The following is an 8,456-nucleotide window of genomic DNA, read 5'->3' as shown; positions in this document are numbered from 1 at the left end:
TCCTGTGTTACTTGGCGTTTATGCAGTTCAACTTGTGAATAAGTAAAATGAAGGTTTTAAATAATTTGTTATTAATCTACTATCTATACGTATCTCATGAATGAGGAGTTTCTTGTCTTCATCTTTAAACAAATGGAATATGAAATAAACCCAATACCCACAATTTAATCTGAACAATACTTCTCTTCTGAAGCCCTTATTTAAGGTAAACTTAGAGAAACGGTGTGTGTGTGAGAGAGAGAGAGACTGCTGAGCTGAGCTAGAGAGAGACCTGTTTGGATTTCCTAGGTAGGGTAGATGTCCCAGAAAAATCAGAAAAAGACTAGTAAGCAGCCCTTAGCATGGACAACGTGCAACAGCTGTTAGTAGATCTTATGCATTACAGATTTTTTAAAAGACATTCTTACAACTTCCACAAGTATTTTGCCATCAGTCTTGCGGTGTTAGTATGCCCTTTATTACTGACTACTACCATGCTCTGTTCTGTGGAAAATCAAGCATCCATCCAACCAAAGCAAAATCAGACTGTTTTAGGAAATGTGAATTCAATTGACCAGCACATTTCAGACTAAACATGGCCACTGCCTCTTTATTTCCTGCAATTGTTTAGTTTACAATTCACATTTGGGTATTTTCTCTTCAGTAACCCCATTTCGTTAGTGGTCTCTCAAGCCTGCATCTATTTTGTTTACTTTGTTGGATTTCTTCCAGGCTGTGTCTGAGAAATCATGACCACTTTTGCTCAGAGCAACTGAGGACTCACTTGCTGTAATCCATCTACAGTGTGCCTTTGACCTCAGGACACCCCCTGAGCTGCTCCCCAACTGCCCTTGTAGCTGTGTATTTCAGCTCTCAGTGCTTTCCTCTGTTTTGCTGTCTGATCACCAAACTTATCTACATTGTAATGTTTTAAATAACAAGATGTGTTCACTCTGCGTTCTAAAGATACTCTTAGCTTTTGTAACTCTTACTGACAAGTTATGAGCCTTTCCTTTCAACCCACTGAAGAACCACGCTGCCATCATCTTGCTCCATTCCAAAGATGCTCTCTTTGGAACCAGAATATTGAGCAAGAGTCTTCATATAAGAATTAGAGTCACTGTATTAAAAATTGTGAAATTTTACAGTGTCATCTTTACCAAAAAAAAACTGTTGCTTCATTAGCTGTTTGTCCGGAAGTCTGCCTAATGTATGTTTAGGGGGAAGAGGAGAAAAAGAAATTCTAATTTGAATGCTGCATTTTCTATGCAGTGATGTGTGTGTGTTTCGGGCGGGGGGGCGGGGTGTATGTCTGCCTGGGAAAATTTTATCATGAATCCTTACTTTTACAGTCAAATTTGACTTGAACAATTATATTTTATTTTTCTGGTCCATCTCAATCTCTTTTACGTTCTTTTTCTTAATAAAACATGTCTATGCTTTCAAAAGGCACATGGTTGTTTCCAGAATGTTTTCGACTGCCTAATTGGCTCTTCTCCATACAAAACTGTTCACTAGGATTTCTATTTCCTGTCTACTCAACTTCTGTTTCAGCATCAGGAAGCCATATCCTCCCCTCTGTCTCCAATTATCTTGTGAAAAGGCTACATTCAACCAGGCACTCTTCATCATAACAATGTTGTTTGTTCTACGAGACTAAATGGAATACTGCTTTGGTTTTCTATGCACTGTATATACTTTAATTAATCTTTTCTTTTATTGATCAGATAGTTTTGACTCTTCGAAGAACATACACATTTAAGGGCTAATGTATTTTTCTATAGCTGATTTTTGTTTTGTTCTGTCATTTTGCTAAAAAGCTCACCTTCTCCACTTCCAATGCAAAGTTAGGCTTTGGAATTGCTTGCTGGAATTCTCACTGCTTGACTGTATCATTTTACTCATTTGGTTAAATGTTTTTTGTTAGCAGACAGAAGAGCTCCACCACATTAATGAGGCCAAAAGCAATGATTCATCTGCGTCTGAGAGTGCTGATTTTACCCTCATGGGATTGAGAGTAAAAACCTTTTTAATCAAGACAATCAGCCTTGCTGCCATGGTGATAGGAAGCAAGTTTTCACAGGTAGTCAGAATTGGATGACACTTCAGCATTTCTCTGGGGAGAAAGATACTGCTACCAGCAACTCCCCTCTGGTCCCAGATGATTTCAGGAACCAATTTCTTACCCTAATGATGATTCATAATTAGGAGTCACAGTATTAATTCACTCATGTCTGAAAAGCTGTTGTTTTGCCCTTACATTTCTTAAACTTTGCTTTAGTAAAGTTTGTAATGATGTTACCTACTGGACACTATTATTTGGGGAAAAAATGACCTACGAAGTTGCTTTTTGAACAAAGATCTTCAAGCCCAAATCTGGAGAAAGTTATCAATAGTGATATCTTTTAAAAATTCTTATTTTTCTTATATCAGAAGTAATTCATATTAAGTATAGAGCATTTAGAAAATTCAAAAAAATCATAAATAGTAAGACAGAAATTATCGGTAACCACAATATTCATACATTTTTATTAATGAAGATTTAATGAATATTTTTCCTTGCTTCTTCTATTTATATAGATGCTTTTTGGTTATTACAAAAAATAACATGATTACATAAATGTCTTTGAATTGCTTTTCCAATTAATATATCAAATGTCACTCTATGAATTCATATAATATAGTTTACATTTTATGATATCCCCATGTATTAGCTAGGATACTGCTACCTACTATTCTAAATATGCTTCCAACTCTCAGTGACTTAACCCAACAGAAGTTTATTTCTCTTGCACGTAGCAAACAATGTGGGCACCTCTATTCTGCAAACAACGTTCCATGTGTGGATTCAAGTATCTAGGCTTCTTCCATTTGTGTTTTTGTCTTCTCCTAGAGTTCCAAAATACTCTTTCTGTGCCAAATGGAGAAAGAGAACACGGAGAATGCACACCTATTTTACAGATTCTAGGTCTGAAAGTGACCCACATCATCTCCACTCACATCATAGTAACATTGTTGGGAACTATCTCAAGGCTCCACCTGGTCACACAGAAAGCTGAGAAACATGGTCTCTGGGTGGGCGGCTGATTCTTAGTGATAATTCTTTTCAACAGAAGGGAGGCACACAGTTTTAGTGATCTTCCATAGTCCACCATGTAAGTGAACCATGAAGTGTTTCTTACATGTCCACTCAACTGGGCAGCCAATATTTGAGTGCAAACTTCTTTCTAAACACAGTATAGCTTCTTTCTTTCCAAGGAGCCATGTAAGACTGGATTATATAAGATGGTCCCTCCAATTGCTACATCTTAAAAATCCTAGATTTCTAGGTCATGGACAGTTCTCTCCTCCAGGCTTGAATGTGCCTCCTCACAAGTTGGCAATATTTGAATTAAAAGGCACCTCTGACCCCCTGTCATGGATGGACAAGAACAGGAGAGCCAGAAGAATGAGAATTAACACTTTATATGTCAATATGATTTAGGTAAATATTGCAAACCACAATTGGTTGCTTGTTCCAGCAAAATTTTGACTAGGAAAGACAAGTCTGTAAATCAAGAAACAACTTCAGTTTGTTGTTTGCCTCAGGAAATTTCCACAGATCATTTTTTCCCCAAACACAATAGTCTGCTCACTTGGGTAAATGACTCGCTTATAAAAACAAACAACTTACTTATAAAGTCTTTGGTTGAAGACCTTTCTTTCAATTGCGTCAGCCATTCCTAAACTATTATGTCACATAGTACTTTGCCCTGTCTCAAATGGTTCTCCACCTTGACCTTGCCTTAAAGCAATGGATCCCAGACTCTGAAACCCTAGAAATATTCCACTTCTGACTTCTCCCTTCTGAGACACTGCTAAGCCTCCATCAAGATGACATTTTCTCTTACTGCAGTAAGTTTTAAACATTTTAGTTTTGCTTTATTAACTAGTTATCTGGTGACATTTGGGAAATACAATGATGGAGGGGGAGAATGAGAGTCACACAGTAGTCATCAGTTCTTGGCAAAGTTGAAATTATTCTTGATTAGATATTGAACTAGCTCTGTGGTGGGAATCCAGTAGCCCATTGTTCTCTGTGACCCTGGCTTCACACCTAGGTGGTTCTTTCTTGCTCAGTGTCCTCCATGGCCATATGTGGAGTGAGCATTAGACAATGCCCTTTGGTTCTGTTGAGGTTTTTGTTTGTTCGAGCTGTGGGATTTGAGGATAATGCTTAAAGATTCAACTGCATTTTTGCTCAGAATTGTGGGCTCTTTGGCAATTTAACTCCTTTAAAAATGTAGTAGGTTCCTCTTCTTGTTGTTTCCAGGCAGTTACATATGCCAAAACTTTACAGTTTTAACCCAGATATCATTCTCAGGCCTGCTTTATTTCTTCACTTTCTTGCACCATGCCTTTCTCTTAACTTAAAAGTGCTTATCTTAAATTTATTTGAAACAGTAGGTTTAGGCGGGAAGGAAATACGCTTAATCTAAATTTTGTTCCAGAACCTAGTCAGTCTGTTTAATTGAGAAGGGTAAAGGATTTCTTTTTGTTCAACTTTATTCAATTTTATCTATACATGTTTAAGTTCTAGAATCATGTGGATTTTCCAATTGTGAGAAATCCCAAATAGCTGGATTCTGTCTATTTTCTTTCATTTTTGCTTGCACATGCATCAATTCATGTCTAAGCTCACCTTTCTTTGAATAACTTGCTAAATATGGCCAGTAACAAGCTAACACAAACATTCTAACTTAGAGCTACAAGTTTGGCAAGTACCTCTTTATTATTGTCAGCCAAGATTTTTCAAGTTTATTGCCACTGCATAGCACAACTCTCCATCTTTCCAACATCTTACATCAATTTTATCTACTCAACCATGACACATATTTTAGTATTCTATTAAAATAGTATCCCAGTTGCAATACCATTTTTTTTGTATGAAAATAAATAAATCCCCAAAATTAATGACTTATATACTCTTACCATATATGACACTGCAATCCTTTTTCTATCTGATATAAAACCATACTACACTAGGCCTGCCCAGGTAATCCACCCATCCCAAGATCCTTAACTTAATCACATATGCAAAATCCCTTTGGCCACATGTAGTAACTCATGCCCAGGTTCCAGGTATTAGGAACCTTAAGGGCCATTGATATCCTTGAAGGAGCTTTGATATCCTTGAAGGGCCATTACTTTGCTTACCACAGTATCCACATGTCTAATCTTTAACAACTCCAGTATAGACTTTACATAGCTGCACTGCTGCCAGGGTAATAATCTCTCTACAATACAAAACTAACCACATGATCCTTCTAATTAAAAACCTTCAATAGTTCTGTGTTGTAAATTTCAATACTCTTACCATATATGACAGTGCAATCCTTTTTCTATCTCATATTTTAGTAGATTTACCTGCCAGCAGAAAACACTAGGCCACTGGTATCTGTAGTATTGTCTCCTGACACCCTTCCTGCATGTTAATTTTTTCCTCCAACAACATGGACCTACATGTAGTTTTCTGAACATGCTATAACATTCCACTCTTTCATAGCTTTGCATATTTGGTCCCATCTAACTGAATCTTCTCTTCAGTCCAGCTGGCAAACATTGATTAATATTTCAAAATTTAACACTCGTTTGTACTCTTGAATAATTGCTTTGCCTAACCTGACTAAATTCAACAATTGACATGTTCAATACCAGCATCCACACAGCTGATCATGGCAGGAGAAAAACATTCCATTATGCTGACTTGTCTTATTTTAAAATTTGTAACTAAAAATTCTAGTGGGCCTTCAGAACTTCCTATTAATCTGCTTACATTTCCTTAGCCTGCTAATTCTTCTCTGTCTCCATCCCTAACTACATTTCTTATCTCTTCCATCTCTTCAAAAGCCCAGTCCAATGTCCTCTATCCTCATAGTAAGCTGAAAACTTTACTTTCTGTTTCACATTGTCCATCTGAAAACCTACTTTCCTGTCTGTAGAAAATTATAGTTTCCCATCTTCTACCTGTTAAATGGAAGGTCTCCCAGTGTTTTTCCTTCTAAGATACCTTTTCCTCTGGGGTACTGCATCCCATCTCCCCCTAAGGATTTTGCTCCTGAAATTGTCCCCTCCCTCTCCAGTGCCATCTTTTTTTCTTTTTTTCTTTTTTTTTTTTTTTTTTTTTTTTTTTTTTTTTTTTTTTTTTNTTTTTTTTTTGAGATGGATTCTCCCTCTGTCACCCAGACTGGAGTGCAGCGTCATGATCTCAGCTCACTGCAACCTCCACCTCTGAGGTTGAAGCAATTATCCTGCCTCAGCCTCTCTAGTAGCTGGGATTACAAGTATGTACCACCATGCCCAGCTAATTTTTGTATTTTTAGTAGAGATGGGGTTTCACCATGTTGGTTGATCTCGAACTCCTAACCTCAAGTGATCCACCTGCCTTGGCCTCCCAAAGTGCTGGGATTACAGGTATAAGCCACTGCACCCAGCCACTTTCTGCTGTTCTTAAGGATCATTTCCATTAGCTTTAAAACATACTGCATGCTCCACTGTTTCAAAACAAGCAACAAACAAAAAACACACCATTCTTCGCACCAATCCCTTCAGTTACTGTACCATTTTCCTGCTTTCTTTTATAGAAAATGTCTTCAAGATAAAATAAATAATATTTCAAAATAAAGTAAGAATCAGTCTAAATCTGGGAGCAGCCTTCAGGCTTGTCATCACTGGCTGTGTAACCCAGGTGTGTTCCTATGCTCTTCATTCACTCTGCTGGTTTCTGTCTCATCTCTCATATGGGCTAATAATAGTACCACCTCATAGGATTGCTGTGAGGATTATGTGAGTATACACCCTGAAAGATGTATTTTGCTTTGTCCATTTTTAAACAAAATAAATAAATAGAAAAGTTAAAATTCTATCTGACCACCTTTTCTAGTCCTGTTCTCCACTTCCATGAGTCTGATGTGTATCCTACTAATTCAATTTTTATACTTCCACATGCATTCAAATGTGTTCATTAACAATGTATGATATTGCCTGATATTGTGTTCCATTTTCAGAATTGGTGGGCTGTATGCATTTTTCTGTAATTTGCTTTTTTGTATTTTATTTTATTTTGCTATTTCCATACCATCATTCTAGGGCTCAAATTCTCATTCTCACTCATAAGAAGCTTTAGGTAATCTTCCATTTGAACCTATCAGTTAAACTTTTTTTGCTTAAGATCTGTGCCTTAAAATTAGTGGTTAGAAAAAGTTTCTTAAGAAATAATGGCATAGATCTGAAGTTAGAAAAGACTGTCCTAGAATATTTAAAACGCTTTATCTCCCTTTTCCCTTACAGGTTTTGGAAACCTGTAATCTGATTTTCGTCTCTAGGGATTTGCCTATTCTGGACATTTTATATAAATTAATTCACTCAAGACATGTCTTTTTCTGTCTGGTTTCTTTCACTTAGCATAATGTTTTCAAGGTTTATCCATATTGCAGTATGTATCAGTACTTCATTCTTTTTTGTGACTAATATTCCATTGTTTAGATATATCACCTTTTGTTTATTCAGTAATCAATTGATGAATATCTTAATTCTTTCCATTCTTTGGCTACTATAAATATTGATGCTCTGAAAAATCATCTTTATCTGTATCTTTAGTATATATCTTTATAGTATGTATCATTATAGTATGTATCATTATAGTATAGAGTATATATCTAAAGATATACATATAGTATACATATCTATATCTTTAGACTCATAGTATATATCTTTAGCTTATCATAATCCACCTCCTAGTAATATGATACCACTTCAGGTACAGTACAGGTACAGTAAAATTCCTTTCACCACTGCCCCCACTGCTACCACCCATGAGCCTTTGTGCTATTGCTGTTATGCATTTTATTTATACAACCCCATGAACTCCATTATATACCATTTTTAAACAATCTGTTTTAAACAGCCAATTATTTTTTAAAGAGACTCAAAATAAGAAAAAATGTATTTTATTTTTACCCTCTTATTTACCATTTCTAGTGTTCTTCTTCGCCCCACCCCCCACCCAGGGTAAAGTGCAAATGCAACCCCCCACTACCACAAATTATGCAATCAAGTTTCCCACATTTGGTGAAATTGCAGGGCTCAGCACATCCAGAGGGCAATGGATAAGACTTGCTCAGGTAAAACCATCTTCATGATCATGGTATCTCTCCTGCCAGGTAAGTACAGTATTCTTCAATTCTTTGCTGATCAAATATCTTCTGGCATGGATTATTTCCAAATCTTCTGCCACTTTTTTCTTTATTCCTGTGTATATGATGTATTTTTCCTACCCCTTTGGATGTTTTAATGTTTTCTCTTTATTGTTATTATTATTTTATTTTATTTTTGAGACAGGTTATGTTTGCCAGGCTAGAGTGAGTGGCTATGCACAGGGGTGATTCCATTACTGATGAGAACAAGAGGTTTGACCTTCTCCATTTTTGACCTTGGCT

The 8,456-nt window shown here is 36.4% G+C and overlaps 1 non-coding gene across 1 annotated transcript; it reads right to left on the bottom strand.

Annotated features, from left to right (window-relative positions):
* Positions 1 to 8,024: 8,024 nt before the first annotated feature.
* On the bottom strand, positions 8,025 to 8,188 carry LOC119468575. Its single transcript, XR_005197270.1, has one exon. It is a non-coding gene; the product is annotated as a U1 spliceosomal RNA (small nuclear RNA).
* Between the last annotated feature and the right edge of the window lie 268 nt (positions 8,189 to 8,456).

The sequence above is a fragment of the Cebus imitator genome, unplaced genomic scaffold (genome assembly GCF_001604975.1).
Source record: "Cebus imitator isolate Cc_AM_T3 unplaced genomic scaffold, Cebus_imitator-1.0 Scaffold17, whole genome shotgun sequence".
Lineage (NCBI taxonomy): Eukaryota > Metazoa > Chordata > Mammalia > Primates > Cebidae > Cebus > Cebus imitator.
The sequence above is the reverse complement of the archived record's forward strand: the minus strand, read 5'-3'. Positions and strand labels throughout refer to the sequence as shown.